This window comes from Patagioenas fasciata, chromosome 24 (genome assembly GCF_037038585.1).
Source record: "Patagioenas fasciata isolate bPatFas1 chromosome 24, bPatFas1.hap1, whole genome shotgun sequence".
NCBI classification, from domain to species: Eukaryota; Metazoa; Chordata; class Aves; order Columbiformes; family Columbidae; genus Patagioenas; species Patagioenas fasciata.
The window spans coordinates 7,708,856-7,726,384 of NC_092543.1; the positions used below are offsets into that span (position 1 = coordinate 7,708,856).

Here is a 17,529-nt window from a genome sequence, read left to right on the forward strand (position 1 = left end):
GGGGAGAGCAAGCACGCTGGAAAACACCGATTGCTGCTGCAAAAAAGTCTGGCCGCAGTCTCTAATTTGTCTTTAAGACACGTCTAGCGCCAACCCAAGGCTGTTGGACACCTCCGAGTGAGGTCTGGCAGCCTCGTCCGCGCACGCAGCACCTCGCTGAGGCGCATGTCCCCTCGCTTCGGGAGGGGACACCATCAGCAGCTTCGGCAGCAAGCAGAGTCCTTCAGCCGTGCAAAGGATGGAATTATTTCCTGCTGGAGGGATCCAGGAATCCTCCACCTGCCTGCGTGGGGCTGCTTGTGCCTGGTTAAAGATCATTAGCGCCTTTGTTAGCGGAGCTGACTGACAAGGGGAGTAGATTAATATTAGAACACCCTGTCAAAAGTGGTGAAAAGGCTGGATTGATTTTATAGGAAGTTTAGTCAGAGTTGTGTGTAGAGCCCTTGGGGGGTTACACTGCACTGAATCAATCTCCTATATTAGCAAGTCCCTCTGGGAACAGGCAGCTTCACTGTTTATTACAGCCAAGGCTGCATATAATAGATATGGCATTCGCTTTCTCCCTCTCTCCTCGCTCCTAATTTGCTACTTGAAATTGCAGCTGCACGGAGGAGGACCCGAGATGGCGGAGGTGTCGGGTACCCACAGTGTCCCCTGCCCTGGTCCCCGGTCCCCAGGTGCTGCCTTGGGGATGCGGGTGCTGGAGGACGAGCTGCTGCACCCCGGGGAGCCCGTTACCTCCTATTTGCCGCTCGGCATCTTATTCACCGCAGCAGCTTTCATCGTGGTACCCAGGTAACACAACGAATACACACAGGACGATATCACAGGAAGCTTTTGCAAACATTAATTAACAGACTCCCACAACGCTTACATTAAGAGAGTTCTTGGCAAGCTTTAAGCAGGGAAAAAAGGCCGCGTTCGGGAGCCGTGTGAGCGAGATATCCGCGCGCTCCGTTAGGCCTAATTGCACGCAATTACTGCGGGATGTAAATGGGCAGAAAGGGAACAGAGACACGGCAGGTGCCACGCCAGGAAGCTGTGAGTCAGAGATCCCGGCTGCCCCTGCTGCTGGGGAGCATCGCTGGTACCCGCGGTGTGTGAGCATCCCTGAGCATCCCGGCACGGCTCTGAGGGAGCATCGCTGGTACCTGTGGTGTGTGAGCATCCCTGAGCATCCCGGCACGGCTCTGAGGGAGCATCGCTGGTACCCGCGGTGTGTGAGCATCCCTGAGCATCCCAACACAGCTCTGAGGGAGCATCACTGGTACCCGCGGTGTGTGAGCATCCCTGAGCATCCCAACACAGCTCTGAGGGAGCATCACTGGTACCCACGGTGTGTGAGCATCCCTGAGCATCCCGGAACAGCTCTGAGGGAGCATCACTGGTACCCACGGTGTGTGAGCATCCCTGAGCATCCCAACACAGCTCTGAGGGAGCATCACTGGTACCCGCGGTGTGTGAGCATCCCTGAGCATCCCAACACAGCTCTGAGGGAGCATCGCTGGTACCCGCGGTGTGAGTGTCCCTGAGCATCCCAGCACAGCTCTGAGGGACAGCCAGCCCTGTTCTAGGACGTGCAGCCCTTTCAAAGGGCTGCGTCCCTCTGGGTGCCTGGGGGATGCTGAGCGCTTGCTCCCCAGGACACGCAGTGGCTCAAGGCCGGGTGTCCCCGACCCCAACGCGCTGCCCAGCCCGGCTGCAGCTCTTGGAGGGTAACTGGCCAGCTGGGGAAGCTCTTGCAGCAGGTGAAAGGCTGTGAATTTATATATTCCGATCCTGAACATCTTTGTTAGCAGACATCGATATTGCCTCAGCACAGGCTCTGCCTGCTGGCGGTTTGTCTTGTCTGTCTTTGCTGGGCTCCCCTCTCCCCGCCGCGTCAGGGGCTGCTGGGATTGCCCGGAATAACGCGTTGGTTTTGCGCAGGGATGCAAACAGGAGCCTTCACCCAGAGCCTTCCATAGGAAACAATAGTTAATTTTACAGTTTAATGTCTCCTGCAGAGCCCTGCCCCTGTGCTGGGTAACCTGGGTGGTTGGTACCCGACAGCTGCTGTTCCCCTGGCCTCTGCAGCTCCTTTCAGCGGGTTTTCCCCTCCCTCGGGCAGGTTTTCCCCTCCATTCGGTGGGTTTTCCCCTCCCTTGGGCAGGTTTTCCTCTCCCTCGGGCAGGTTTTCCCCTCCATTCAGTGGGTTTTCCCCTCTCTTGGGCAGGTTTTCCTCTCCCTCGGGCAGGTTTTCCCCTCTCTTGGGCAGGTTTTCCTCTCCCTCGGGCAGGTTTTCCCCTCCATTCAGTGGGTTTTCCCCTCTCTTGGGCAGGTTTTCCTCTCCCTCGGGCAGGTTTTCCCCTCCATTCGGTGGGTTTTCCCTCTCTTGGGCAGGTTTTCCTCTCCCTCGGGCAGGTTTTCCCGCCCGTGCTGTTCGCAGGTCCCACTGCGCGCTGGGGCGGCTCCCGGGCAGCCCCCAGCACCCAGCAGAAGCGGCAGGCGAGGGGTCCCCGCTGGCGAGCGCGCACCGGTGCGTGCGCAGCCCTTCCGCGTGCTGCTTCCTAAGCTGCATCATTTCCATTCTTCCTTTTCCACTGTCACTTTCTTCACTTTTTATCTACACAACAGAAACTCCTTCCCGCACCCCCCATCCTCTTCTTTCACTAATACTTCTTCACTTTCAAATGCTAATAATCCGCAACACTCAAAGGCTTAGAAGTGGTTCTAGATTGTTTGATCTTTGCCCTGTGATCTACTTTCATCTTCCAGCTTTCAAATGTTACTTTAGATTTACTTTAACCTATTAACACGCTTGGTATTCACAGGCATGCACTTTTCCTATGTTTCGCATCAAGTCCACCAAGATTCTAATGACGGCAGGGAAGGTGAAGTTCTAGATGGCAGCTTTTCCGAGCGGGTGGCCGTCCGCGGGGGCAAGCGCGCTGGGACTTTCCCTCCTTGTGCGCGGGTGTTTGGGGAGGTGCCACCCGAGGACGTGGGACGTGGTGCCACTGGCTGGGGGAACGGGGCTGACGGGGGAGCCCCGGCTGCTGCGCTGCTCCAGGAGACACAAACTCTTGAATATTTAAAGCCAAGCAGCTCAGGCAAAGCTGCTTTTCTTTTTTTATTATTTATTCTTTTAATTAAATGCCAATTAGAAGGGAAGAGGGAAAAAAAAAAAAGAAAAGGCATTAAACACTTAAATACACACTACACCCGGGTTGCTCCAAGTTGCTCCAAGCTAATTAGCTACTTAAGCGATCATTTGAAATTCCATATCAAACAATCCATAATCTGCCCCAAGCCCGCAGCTGGCGAGGAGAAGCCCCCAGCTCGGCCCCGGTGCAGGGCACAGATCAGACCTGAGCACACAGCGCCGGTTCCCGAGCCCCGTCCCCCAGCCCCGGGACAGCGGCACTAACGAGCGCCGCCTTCGTTAGCGGCGGCGCCTGAGCACCCGGCAGCTTGGTCCCCTCCTTCTGCAAGCCGGAGGAACCAGCGACGCCGGCTCCCGCGCGGTTCGCAGGGGAGCGGTTGGAGGTTCTGGAGATGCCGGCAGCCGCTCCGGGAGTGTTTCTCCTCCCTTCCTCCCGCTCCTCTTCCCATTAGTGCTGGTGCAGGGACGTGGGGCCAGAGGAGGATGCTCGTGGTGAGGATGCTCACGGGGAGGATGAGGAGGATGCTCACACTGAACACTTTCATAGAACCGGCTCCTTCCCATGCCTGCAGTCTGGTCCCACTCTAACCCACGGCCCCAGGAGCTGGGTGGTTTGTGCCAATCTCAGCTCCCTTTGGAGCCTGGCGAAAGGTCGTAGCCCTTAAGGACCAAGCCGCCAGTGGGCCCAAACGTATCCATTCGCAGATGAGGTAGGGTGGCTTTCAAGTGCATTCTGATTTTCTGCATTGAGAGCAGCGGGACAGGGCAGGGAAGGAGCCGAAGCTGCTGGAAGTGACAGCCCAGCTTGTGCCCCTAAACTGAGCTGATCTCTTTGTCGCTAGAAAGAAAACATGTGGGAACACGTCTTTTAGTGGCCATTCGCCCTTCCCAGCCGGCCCGCCCGCCGGCAGCGGGGGCGCCGGGGCAGCCTGCAGAGCTCGTTATTGGGATTCGCATGCGTGCTAATGAAAAAGCACCATTTCCATGTTCAGCCCTCGTTTGCCTGGTACCGAGCAGCAAAACAAAGCGAGCGAGCGGCTGCGGAGGGAGAGCATGTTCTAAATGCGCCAGGGAGAAATCAAAGGCACTTTAAAGCGGGGATGTGGTCTGGGGAAGAGTCTGTTTCCAATGCAGATTTGGTTTTGTTTGAATTGGTTGATGCTTATTTTAAGCTCCTGTGGCACATTGTCATCTCTGGATTGCTTGTTTTCCTGTGCCAAAGTCAACCTTAATTTCTCCCCTCCTTTCAAGAGGGAGCTGTGATTTTCCCTCTGCTGCACAGAGCATCAGATGGGCAGGACAGCCCCGGCTTCTCTAAGCAATGCTGACAAGATTACCTCCTGATTGCCAGAGTAAAATGTTGCATTTCAACTAAAGCCGGGGCAGATGGCGCAGGAAAGCGCTGGAAACTCGTCTCTAATTCCTGGTGAAGGACAAACCTCCCGGGGACAGGAGGATTGCTTTGGATAAGCCGGGAAACTTCCATACGGCTCATCCCTGGCTGCAGAGCTGCCTGCGCAGCCCAACCGTGGCTGCGGCTCCCGGCCCCGCCGCTCCGTCTGCAGCAACCAGCAAACCCTGGTCCCACCAGCAAACCCTGGTCCCACCAGCAAATGCTGATCCCACCAGCAAACCCTGGTCCTGCTGCTGCAGAAAAGGGGCCGGAGAATTTGGACGCAGCCTGGGCCAACCCGCAGGGACGTGCTGCCCCGCCTGGGAGCGCTTCTGGTGGAAAACTCTAGAGAGACAGTTCTATATGTGTGGCCACACTTATATGATATATAGGCTTATATTCTGTCTCTGAACATCAGTCACTAGACTGTAATTATAAAGCATGAGTGTTTAGTACTTTAACATTTTTTTAAAATCCCGTTACAGAAAACACCAGTGGCACCAGCGCCTTTGGAGATGGGCACTTAGTAACTCTTTTTAGGCAATAAATAAAGCTCTTGACCTTCCTCTGAGCTTGCCCCAAGACACTCTTCTCCTCCTGGCTTCGGGATGCTCACCGTGCCGTTGCTCGCCCTGCTCCGCCGCCCTCGCGCGCTCGTCCCGCCGGCTTTGCCCCGTGTGATCCCCACCGCGAGGCAGGCGACGGGCGCGTGTCCCTGCGCGGCTCAGCCCCGAGTGCCCCGGCCCCGCCGCAGCCCCGTGGGTCCCTGCAGCCGTCAGCCCCCGGGATTGCAGCTCCGCCGCTTCTGTAGCTAAAGCACCTTGGCGGTTTAACAGGATTTCTCACAGCCCGCGCGGCAGAGGCTGCGGCTGCTCCTCACCTGCTGCTGTAATCGGCACCGTTAAGCCTCCGGCTCTATCCAGAAAGCTTAACTTTGCTTTGCTTATTTGCCTTCTCTATTGCCTCGCATCCCGCAGCCCTATTTCAGGGAGGAAAAGTTAATCTTTTTTTCCCCTGACTCCAGACAAAGGCATTTCCAGTGAGATACAAATTGCTGATGAAATTTCTGGCTCTGAACCTCAGCTGGGAAAGACCCGCTTGAAAGAGTCCCCACCAAAGGGCAGAAAGACATTTGCATGAGATGCTGGGCAGTGTTTCCTCAATTCTGCGTCTTCTCCGGGGCTTTGTGGTGCGTTAAGCGGCCAACAGCCAGGGTGGGGGCGCAGGGAGGACGTGGGGGCGCAGGAGGGACGTGGGGGCGCAGGAGGGACGTGGGGGCGCAGGAGGGACGTGGGGGTGCAGGAGGGACGTGGGGGTGCAGGAGGGACGTGGGGGCGCAGGAGGGACGTGGGGGTGCAGGAGGGACATGGGGGCCCAGGAGGGACGTGGGGGCGCAGGAGGGACGTGGGGGCGCAGGAGGGACGTGGGGGCGCAGGAGGGACATGGGGGCCCAGGAGGGACGTGGGGGCGCAGGAGGGACGTGGGGGCCCAGGAGGGACGTGGGGGCACAGGAGGGATGTGGGGGCACAGGAGGGATGTGGCAGCGGGTGGAGGGGCCGGGTGGGGGGACACGGAGCCCCGCCAGCTCCCTGCCTCCATCACACACCTCGGTGACACAAACCGCGGTAGAAGTGGCTCCCTGGCCTCCCCCGAAGAGAAGCACAAGGTAAATGTCCATTGTAACACACAGATATCCTCTCTGGTAGAACAGAAAAGTTAGAGATGTTGGCTTTGTAGCTTTACAAAAACGCTTTCTTGTGGAACCTGAAACGACCCAGATTAGATTGAATTAATATGGACGGGTTTTTTATAAAGATTTCTAGCACAAGCATTTCATAAAAATGCAAATCTCAGCTGAGATTTATAATTAGCAGAGATACGAGCGGAGCTCACGAATTATCAGCACAGGCAAGCTCTCCACGGGTAATTGCAGGGGGCTGCACAGCATCCCAGCGCAGGCTCCGAAGCGGACGCAGCCGGAGCTCCGCTGGAGCACGGGGTGCGTGGGATGGCAGGGAGCACCGAGCATCCTCTGCTGCCTTCCCCGCGAGGAGGAGGAGGCAGGACAGAGACCTCGCGTGTGCTCAGCAGGGCAGCAATCCCCTCGCCTCCACACAGTCCTTTCCACGACATTGCCACGGGTGTGTGACCAGGACAGTGCTGAGCCGGGAGCAGAGCGCCGCAGTGGTTCCAGATGTGGTGGTTCCAGATGTGCTGGTCCCCTTTCCTCCAGGACAAATCCTTCTGAAGAGAGGACTTGGCACATGTTGGTGTTTGCAGCGTTTCCTGAGCATCCCTGAGTCCCGGACCCTGGGCACTGCGTCAAAGAGCTGCAGAAAAACGTTGTGGTTGCTCTGGAGTTTTCAGGGAGGAGTGAGGCCGGGGAGCCCGGGACAAGGCTGCTCTGCTCCAGACAGGGCTTCTTTCCTCCTCCCTTCCCTCTCTGCTGTTTCTCTGCGAGGCCAGGGGAGACCCTGCTGGAATATTAACTCCGCAGCCACCGAGTGATTATTTATTATGATCATTGCTTTCGGGTCCTTTGACTCCTCGCTGTTAATTAGACTGCAGGGTGTAATAACCGTGATGGAAAGCGCCCGGGCGCGGGAGGCCGGGAGCTGGAGCCGCTCCGGGAAAGGCACGGAGGAGCGGCCGCGCTGGGGACACTGACAGTCACTGCTGGGGACACTGACAGTCACTGCTGGGGACACTGACAGTCACCACTGCGTCCTGCCCCAGCTCAGGGCCAGGGGGACCCTCAGGACTGAAATGCTCCTTTCGGACCTGCCGGAGCAGTTTCTCCATGTTCCTCCATCCTGGCAGCCCAGGGATGCGGGTCTGCAGGGATGAAGGATGCTGCGTGCATCCTGGGAGCATCCCGGGCCAGGGAAGCTGTTCTGGCAGCCCAGGGATGCGGGTCTGCGGGGATGAAGGATGCTGCGTGCATCCCGGCAGCATCCGGGCCGGGGGAGCTGTCCTGGCAGCCCAGGGATGCGGGTCTGCAGGGATGAAGGATGCTGCGTGCATCCCGGCAGCATCCGGGCTGGGGGAGCTGTCCTGGCAGCCCAGGGATGCGGGTCTGCGGGGATGAAGGATGCTGGGTGCATCCCGGCAGCATCCGGGCCGGGGGAGCTGTCCTGGCAGCCCAGGGATGCGGGTCTGCGGGGATGAAGGATGCTGCGTGCATCCTGGCAGCATCCGGGCTGGGGGAGCTGTCCTGGCAGCCCAGGGATGCGGGTCTGCGGGGATGAAGGATGCTGCGTGCATCCCGGCAGCATCCGGGCCGGGGGAGCTGTCCTGGCAGCCCAGGGATGCGGGTCTGTGGGGATGAAGGATGCTGCGTGCATCCCGGCAGCATCCGGGCCGGGGGAGCTGTCCTGCCCCTGCCCTGCGTGGGGAAATACTGAGAAAGGAGAAATGAGCTCCTCGAAATGGTGTTTGAATCCCCTCAGGGACTCAGTTATTTAAAATTTAAACCCACAAAGTAAACAGAGTCTCTTTGATGATGATATAGAGTCCATGTCCCAGTCCCTGAACACCTGTCCCTTGGCGCAGCGCTGCCTCGGGGACCGGCTCCAGCTGCAGTACCTCTGTGGTTCCTGTCCCGGCGCCGCGGCGGGGCCGAGCTGCAGCCTCACCCCACTGCTGCTGTGAGTTCTGCCTTCGCTTGTTAAATGAGCGCTCGTAGCACGACCCTAGCGAGAGGAGAAGGAGTCCTGACATTTGTGGCACAAAAGGAAACCTTTTAGTGTCTTTATTCTTTAAAGGCTGCCGGCTCTCCCGCTGCTGCCTGTTGCTCTGGAGGGTTTGGTGAAAGGAAACGTTGCGCCACAGCGCTGAAATCGGGAGCCTGCGAGAGGAGCGGACGCCTCGGGTGGGAGTGGGGGTGTCTTGAGGGTATAAAGGACGCGGTCTTTGTCCAGATCTCGATGCAACGCAGGGCAGAACGGGGCGAGGCAGAAAGGGCAGGCTAGCAAAGCCTTTTATTGCAGTGCAAAACTATCTACTTTAAATACCCTTTTTATTACATTATCTGCATAGTAATGCTAATAATAGATCTTGTTGGCAGTTCTAATGAGGCTGGAGAATATAAAGTTTCCAATAAAGTTAATTGTTGCCTTTAATACTCTCATACATTTATACATGGTAAATCTTTAAAGCAAAACCACTCATTTCTTTTCCACCGAACACTCAGGACCGGTCCCTCCCTTGATGGGCCGGCAGCTCCTGCTCTGCGGGGTCAGCAGCCCACCCAGAGCCGAGTTATCCCAAGAAAACCTCGGTCAGAAGTGGGAACGGGGGGTGGGAGGAGATTTTCCCTCCTCCGGGGGCCGCGGCGCCCGCGCTCCGAACAGGTGGTTGGATAATTAAGTGTGCTTTATGCACACAACACTGTTTTTGCTCGGTGTAATTGCAGATTCCATATAAATAATTCACATGGAATTATTATACTGAGGACATCACCCGCCTCCTCATAATTTGCTTAACTGAAATAGGCTCTTTCATCACCGGCCGTGATTTGCTTTAAGACCGTGCGCGCACCATCCCTTCCAGGCTGATTCGGCGGAGGTTACTGTAAATTTAATTAAGTTATGCAGATTGTTTGTCCACTCTTGGCAGAAGGGTGCGAGGCCACTGGACCGTGCAGGCTGAGGACAGGGACTGGGGGCAGCGAGCCCGGCGCCTCTGGAAGAAATGGATAATTATCAATAATAAAATAATAATAGCGACCGTCTTAGGAACTTGTCTGTCTCGCGTTCCCCCGGGGAAGCTGCCGTGCTGGTCGCTCTCCCTGTGTCCCTGTGTCCCTGTGTCCCTGTGTCCCTGTGTCCTGGGACGGCTGTGTGTCCCAGCGGTCCAGCCGCTCTCCAACAAACCAACGGGAGCTCGCCCCTTCTGTCCAGGGAGGTGAAATCGCTCTGTAAACATTAATTAAGAATGAGGCTTCTCCGCCCCCCGGGCAGCAGATCGGGTGATTATCCCCATCCCAGCAGATCGGGTGATTATCCCCATCCCACGCATCCAGAAGCTCCGGCACCAAGAGGAGAAGCGACCTCTACAAGGTCACCCAGCGTGTCAGTGACAGAGATGGATTGAGAGCCTGTGAAAAAATCTCCTTATCTTCATTTTTTATTGCATTTAAAAATAAAACAGTTATTAAATATCATAATACCCATAATAGATTTTAAACTTGAACTGCATCCAGAGATGCTAAATGATAAATATAGCCATTATCAGAAGAAGCACTCAGTGAAATGGATAGCTGGTGTTTGTTTAACGAGCGCGTGTACACACGTGCGGGGCACGCATGTGCGCACGGGTTTCGGAGACGGATTTAGACAGAGAACCCTGCGCTTGTGGGGCCGAACGGCCCAGGAAAGCACCGAGACATCCAGCCGGTTTTAAGGAGCAGGTGTCGGCCGCCCCAGCGGGTCCCGGTCCCTCAGCACTGCGGGCCTGGGCAGAGCGGTGCGGGAGCTGGGAACGGTGCCCTGGTCGGGGATGTGTCCGGGAGGGGCTGAGCGCGCTGGGCGCACAGCACGGGCAGCGCTAAATCCTGTCACGCTAAAGGTCACGGCCAGACCCAGCAAATGCCCCGTTTAACAACGGGGAGAAATATTTTTATCGGTAACCTTTGCGGAGGGAGTTTAATTGCAGGCGAGCAGTCACTCACGGAGGGCTGCTCGGAGCTGCGGGGAAGCAAATGACGGGTTTGAAGGGTCGTTAGCGTTGGATTCCCGGCTTTGCCGGGTCCGGCACGGCGCGCTCCCCCTGCAGCCGGTGCCAGCACAACCCCGGAGCTGCGGGAGTGACCTAGCTGTGAGCCAGCACTGCTGCAGATGTGTGCAGATGTGTGCAGATGTGTGTGTGCTGCTGGCCAGGCAGCTGGAGGGAGGGTGGTGGGATGGAAGGGTTTCATAGGAAAGCGCTGTTTTTTGGGATGGGGGAGGTTTCACTGTCAGCGCAGCAGACTTTTCTGTGCAGAACATGAGAGCTGTGGCACAGGGGCACAGCCGGTGCTCCCCAGCATCACCCCGGGGGTGCTGGTGGGTGTCGGGGGAGAGCTGGCTCCTGGTGATTTAGGGGCTGAACGCAGAGCAGCTGGTGGGAAGGGGCACAGCTGGCGCCCATCACGGGCGGCCTTTAAGATGCTGCTGCCCAGGGCCGGCTGCTTTCGGCAGGAGACGGTGAGCAGGGGAACAGCAGCACCTCTGTGCGTGGGGCAGGAGCACCCGCTGTGCTGCCCCCGCTCAGCCCTCGCCAGCAGAGCTGGGTCTGGGGTTCTGCCCACGTGCGCCTGCAAACCAGGAGGCTGCGGGAAGGTATGTGGGGGTTTTCTCTCCTTTGGCCCTGGGGTGTATGTGAGGGTCGCTGCCACTTGCTCTGCTCGTGCTGGAAGGCTCAGGCCCCCTGCAAGGGGGACATGAAGCCACTGGTCCCATCTCTGAGTGTCCGTGTGTCCTGCCAGAGTCTGTCGGGGAACCAGGACCATGTCCAGGGCAGGGCTTTACCCAGCAAAGCTTGTAGCAAAGGGTTAAAGATTTTCCTCTTCCCAGCAGTGGAGGCTGCAGCTCTGCAAAATGCACTTGCAGGTGGTGTAGGTGAAAGTGATAATGGTGATAATTGAGGGCTAATTAGCTGCTGCTGGCTGTGGGCCACCAGGTATCCGGGGTGGCGCAGAAGGAGCAGCCAAGCGGGCAGTGGTGCTCCAGGAGCCTCTGTGACAGTCACGGCTATGGAGGGGGTGGCGCTCAGGGCCTCTTTGGGGCAGGAGAACAGAGCAAGTGCTTTTCTTCCAGTTCGGTTTGTTTCTCTCGGCTCTGGTTTGGCTGAGCTGAGCACGCCGCTCCGTTCCGAAGGCGCTCTATGAGCGTCTGCTCCGGCGCCGTCCCACTCCCCGCAGCAATGATCCCTCGGTGTCGCACTTACACAGGTTGTTTCCTCTCTCCGTGCGCTTTTAATCTCATCTTTTCCAAAACGGCTCTGCCTTTATCTTCCTAGACTCTAACGATCTATTTGCATCCCCTCCATAATGTCCTGTCTCAGTTGTTGAGCGCTTACAGTGCAGAAATGAATGTCTCACTTAGTTTTGCTGGTGGCGGGGAGCGAGCTGCGGGTTGTGCTGCGCGGCTCTCGGGGCTCCCGGTGCCACAGGGTGCTGGGACCCCCCCCCCGCCCCCAGACCAGCCCTTTGCCCCCCCGGAACCCCTCGCTCTGGGGTGATTTGGGCTTTTCCCCTGTAGATGATCAGTAGGGCTGGGGAAGGTGTTTCTAAACAAGCAGCGCTGGCAGGAGAGGTTTTGTGCCACCCATGGCAATAAAGATGGTGTGATGGAGCAGCTCGGTGACCCCGGCCCTGCCCCGCGGCTCCCGGCCACCCTCCGCCGTGCCCCTGCTTTATTTATTTATGTTGTAGCAGAAGCACAATATAAATAAAGCACCGCCGTAAAAATGTCAGGAAAAGTTCAAACCTATTCATTATCCATTTCGCTCAGATTAAAATTTCCATCAAGGCTGCTTGGTTTTGACTTGAGTTGCTTTTCTTTTAATGAGCTTGATATAGAAGGTAAAAGATGCTAATTCATCCTTACATCTCTATCATCTCCCAGCTTTTGCTATATAAAGCACCAAGGTCGCATTCTGGGGAAATGTCTTTTTACCAAAGGTGCCATAATAATAATGAAGAAGCAATTTGTTTCAGCAAACTGCCTACAGTAATGAAGCTTAATTATAACCGTGTTATTAATACTGCTGCTTAAGGTAATTCACTTCTGAGCGGGGCGCAGAACAGTAAACTATAATTTAAACAAGAATCGAGACCTAATTTAAATCATCAGATGTGCCTGGAAGAAGGCAAACAGAGCGGCTGCAGTTTTCCCCGCGCGCAGAGCCTGGCGCTGCCTGCCCCGCTCCCTTCCCTGCCCGCTGGGATCTCACGTGGTTTGCTGTTTGATTTTTGGCTGGTTTGTTCCAGGGTGTGCCTGGAGGCCCGGGATCCCTGCGGGTCCCCAGTGCTCCCCCTCCCGCCTGTGCCAGCTGAGCCCCCGCTCTGCATCCCCCTTTTCCAGCTGAGCATCCCTCCTGGTCCCTCGTTCCGCGCCCCCTCCCTCCCGCCAGCGGCTCGCAGGCTGCCGCGCTCCCTCCTTCTCTCTCAGATGCTCTTTCCTTTCAGTTCCAGGCCCCCGCTCGGTAACGAGCTGCCTTCCCCGCGCACAGCCGCGAGCCCCGGCACCCTCCTTCCCCCAGTCCCTCATTAGTTCTCTCTCTTCCCTGCGCTCCCTCACCTCAAAGCCACCTTCCCACTCCCGCTCCCTCCAGCAGCATCTCTGCCTCCGCACTCGTGCGGTTACAGCGGCTCTGAAGCCAAATGACACGGGATGATGTCTCTGCGCTGCCGGTAGCACCGTTTCCTGGCAAACCCCGCGCAGCAGGACGCGGAGTGTGGAGCCGCGGCATCGCCTCCCCCTTCCCGGCCTCTCCGGGGCTGCTGTCAAAGCTGCGCTTCCAAACCCTGGCGTGCGGACCCGTTCGCCCGCAGCGGGGTCGGGCGGCTCGCTTTGCTCGGCGATTATCGCCCGGTGCCCCCCGGCGCTGCCAGGTGTGGCTCCGCTGCGGGGACGGGAGGAGGAGGAGATGTGCAGGACAAGTAAATAGGTGGAGTGTTTCTTCTCGGGAACAGGAAAAAAAAGCCTCCATCACTGTTCCACTTGACTGCAGCCTCCCGCAGGCTGTTTCATCTCATATTATCTAAGCTCCAAGGGGGTGTCCAATTTGAGGAACAATAACTATAAAGTCATTTACCATCCCCCGCTGTGGCACAGCACATGATAGCCCGTGTAAAGCAGCAAACAGCCTCAATGGTCCCTTCTGCGGCGCTGGGCTGGGGCAGCGGGGTGAGCTGGCTGCTCGGGGGCACAGGGACAGGCTCTGGGGCGGGGGACAGGGACTGCTGGCTCCCCAGCAGCTCCCCGTGTCCCTGCAAGCCGGGAAGGAGGTGACCGGGGCAGCCGGAGCTGCTGTGCAGTGTGCCCCCAGCGCAGACCTGTCCTGCGCCAGCGGTTCCCATTTCCCGGAGCTGGTGCTGCTCCGTAGGGGGAACAGCAGCTGCCATGAGCCTGTTCAGGCCAATCCTGCCTGTAGAGCTGGGTCAGGAGCAGGACATTAGAAAAAATACAACATATTAGTGTCCTGCCTGCAGAAACGTGCTGGAGGGCTGCCCGCTGGTGTTGGGAGACCCAGGGCCGGAGGGTCAAGGGGTGCAAAGCCCAGCATGACCCCGTGTCTCCCGGGAACAAAACCTCTGTGAAGCTGAACACAGAGCAAGCGCCTTCCATGCTGAGGGCTGGACCCCCACTGGCATCCATGGGATGTTTCGTGGGGCTGGAGGGCACCTGACCAATCTCTTCCTCCTGAGCCTTCCCGTGAGGTTCCCACAGCAAAAAGGATGTTTCACTGTATTTTGGACAGGGGCCCCGTGTGAGCGTTGAGGAGGCACCGGGAGGAACCCGGCAGCTCAGCGTGGAGGGGGGAGAAATCCATTTGCTGTGCTTTCCCTCCGCTGCGGCCCCTCCAGGCACAGGGCTGCTGGGGCTGTCGTTCTATAGATCCCGGCAGCGGGGAGATCAGAGAGTTCCATGTCACCTCAGCTGGATCCGTCGGCTCTGCCTCGCCTCCCGGGCTTGCTCAGCACTCGCTGATTGCCAGAGGGGGTTCTGTGGGAGCCCCGGCGTCGCTGTTTGTGTCCTGCGGGGCTCACGGTGCTCGGTGTCCCCGGTGCGCGGGTGCCGGGCTGGCTCGTCGCGCTGCAGGGATGCACTGCGGAGCTGGGCTCCCCAACCGCAGCCCTGATCCCCGAGAAGAGCCTTGATCTCAGCGGGGCAGAGCCAACCGGCAAACACCGCCGGCGACAGCGAGCAGCCCAGCGGGGCTCAATGCGTTACCTGCAGGTTGTTTTGAGAAAACCGGAGGAGGGAAGAACCAGGGCAAAATGGAAGTCAAACCCAGGTACTGAGCATTCCTGTGCGTTCGTGTCACCTTATGAAACGCCTGGGACCTCCCGAGCCCGCCTCGCACTAACGGTTAAGATGAAAACCCCAGGCGTTGTCGCAATGCCTCCTGCTGTCGTTTTGTGCTGGAAATGGGAGCTGAGCAGCTGAATTTCCCTTGCACTCGCCGGCTTTGCTGCTGGCAGAGGGGTCCCAGACCAGGAGCGAGCGGCTCTGGAGCCCGATGCTCCCCCAGCTGCATGGCTGGGGGGTCACTGAGCCCCTCCTGGGACCACACAGAGCGTGGGGAGAACAAATAGCAGCAGGTGCCCCTGGTAAATGGGATGGAAACACGTCCTTCTGCAAAAAAACTCTGGCTAGGTCTGCTGAAAGACTGAATTGAGTCAAAATGAGGAAGTCCATGGCAATTGATATGGATGTGCTACATGATTCAGTACTGGGGGAGAAGGATGAACCTATTACAGTAATTAACTTATTGCACATCAAAGCAAATGTACTAAAGAAGCTTTTCTGTGTGGCAGTTCTATTCAGCGTAGGAATAATACGGGAAAAATAGGAGGAATAAAGCGTGTCCTCCCTGCTGTTAGTGCCTTCCAGTTTAAAGTGTCTCTCTAGAGAGTTTTTACACCTGTGGACTGGTGGAGGAACCTCCTTGGGTCCCCTGGGACCCCCAGAGCCCCTTCCTGGCACCCCTGCCTCAGGAGCCCCCTGGGACGGTGGTGGGCAGAGCATCCCTGCCTGTCCAGAGCATCCCTGTCTGTCTGTCTGTCTGGAGCAGGTCCAGTGAGCCTGCAGCTAATTTAAAGCAGAGCTGGAGAAGGGGAGAAAAAGCTGTCAGCAGGGACTTTGGGAAGAGCAGAAGTTTTAATTGGGTTTTATCTAGGAGTTAATCAGGAAGTATTTGGGTGACAATTAGGTCAAAGCCTCCGGCATGTCTGCGAAGCAGCCATCCATCATCAGCCCTACCTGGGCCTGCAAAGTGGTATTTATGGGTTTCCAACTGGTGAAAAAGCCCTTCTCAGAAATTAAGGTGAAAAGCAGACTCCTGACCATGGGGGGAAGGCTGTCAGCTGTGATTGATGGCCGGGAGCGGGCAGGAACAGCTGTTTATGGGGTCCAGCAAGGTCTGAGAGCCTTTGTCTGGCAGCAGCAGCTGGCGCGGGGGTGGCTGGACGTGCAGGTTCGTCCCAAAGGGCTGGATTAGCCCCAGGGCTGCCGGGATGCGCCGGGACAGGGCGGGGGTGGATGTGGGCGTCCCTGGCAAACGGCAGCAGGTATCTGCTGGCCCGTGGGGAGATGCTGCATCCCCAGCATCCCCAGCATCCCCACTGCTGGTGGAGCAGAGGGAGGGCCACGCACCGCCAGGAGCGTGTTTCTCTCTGCAGGCTGCTCCGACCTCATTGCTGCAGGGAGAAATCGGCGTTTTCCCAGGGCCCCTGTGCACATGTACCTGTCTAAATGAGAGTTTTTTGCAGGGCTCTGCTCAAATGTGTTTAAGCCCTTGAAACTCGGTTGGGTGCACGGTGTTGTTCTCCTCAGGAAGAAGAGGAGCAGAGCGGGGCATCGATCCTGTCCCTATGGAGCTGGGGCTTGGCACAGGGGACAGAGAACGGCACGGGTGTCCCTCTGTTTGCAGCCCCAGAGCAGAAAAGTTGTCCATCCATGGGAGCCCAGGATGCCTGAACTCCCCATTGCATCTCGGGGCACAGCCCTGGGCGGCTGGTTTCGCACCCGTCCCTTTGGTACCTTCTCTGTGTCGGCAAAGTAAGGCAGGTGACCGCTGCCCAGCCCGCGGGGACGCCGGCGGTTCCTGGTGCCGATGCACACGAACACTGCACACCTGGCATTGCCGCTGTCGCGTCCCAGTGTCCCCGGGATTCCTGCATCCCGGTAGGGAGGAGATGCAGCCACAGCTTTGCCTTTTATTACATTTCTGTTCTGTAATGAACAGCAGTGGGTATTCATTATTATTTAAACATCCCGTGCCTCTGAAGCCTTATTTAGGCGGCGTTTTTCCACAGCATATGTTGGAATTTACAGCAAGTGCAGCCGCTCAATAGTCAACATTTGGTTTCCCTCACCCACAGACTGCAGTGCTAATGAGGGGAGGTTTCCCTCGTTATCCCGGGGAGGTCAGGCGCCACAGTCGGCATTTTGCGGAGATGCGGGAATGGTGATGGGAGAGCTCAGCCTGTGCGAAAGTGGGGGGCAAGGAGTGCTGGGAGCTCCCCAAAGCTGCGGTCCCCACCCCACGGGGCTGCCCGACTCTCGGGGACAATGACGTGTGCTGAGGATGAGGGGAAGGAGCTGGGTCTTCATCCCGGCCGGAGGGGTGCAGGAGCTCTTGCTCCCATGTTACTATGCGTGAGCCATGTAAATGCTCCTCCAAAGCGAAATGTCGACCTTTGTGGCAAAGCCGTGCACCTTCATTAATTAATGAAGGGCTGTGGTGGGCGGCCTCGATCATACGCTCACGGGCATCAGCCTGCGATGATGTCCCGAAGTTCGCGCAGGCCTGGGCAGCATAACCAAGGGCACCGGCTCCGGTCCTGCTGTATTTGCACAGTGCACGATGCAAAGCTTTCCAGGCAGGGGCTTTGAGATTGTAGAATCAAATTAAAGCTGTTCCTTCTCCGAGCCGCCTCCCGGGCGCTGCTGCCAGCTCGGAGGATGAAGAGCACAGCAGCCCCATCACCGCGCTGCTCCCGCGTTCCCCTTCACCCGCGCACGGCGCTCGACGGCAGCCGAGCGGGTCCCTGCGGGCAGCAGCAGCCAGCAAAGCCGCTTTGTGACGGAGCCAGCGCTCGAGATGTCACCTGCAAGCTGCTCTCCCTAACTTTATTTAGATCTTTCTGCATTAATTGCAAGGAGAAGGGCGCGAAAGTTCACCACAGGAGAGAAGGATCTTTGATGTAGGAGGCTGTTGTCTCTGAATAAAGCTTTATATTATTATGTAAAACATAAAGGGCATTAGCGAGAAAACTCTG

The 17,529-nt window shown here is 57.4% G+C and overlaps 1 protein-coding gene across 1 annotated transcript in view; it reads right to left on the minus strand.

Annotated features, from left to right (window-relative positions):
* Nucleotides 1-17,529, minus strand: part of PAFAH1B2 (platelet activating factor acetylhydrolase 1b catalytic subunit 2) — a 457,510-nt gene that overhangs the window by 142,904 nt on the left and 297,077 nt on the right. The gene's annotated exons all lie outside the window — the stretch shown is intronic.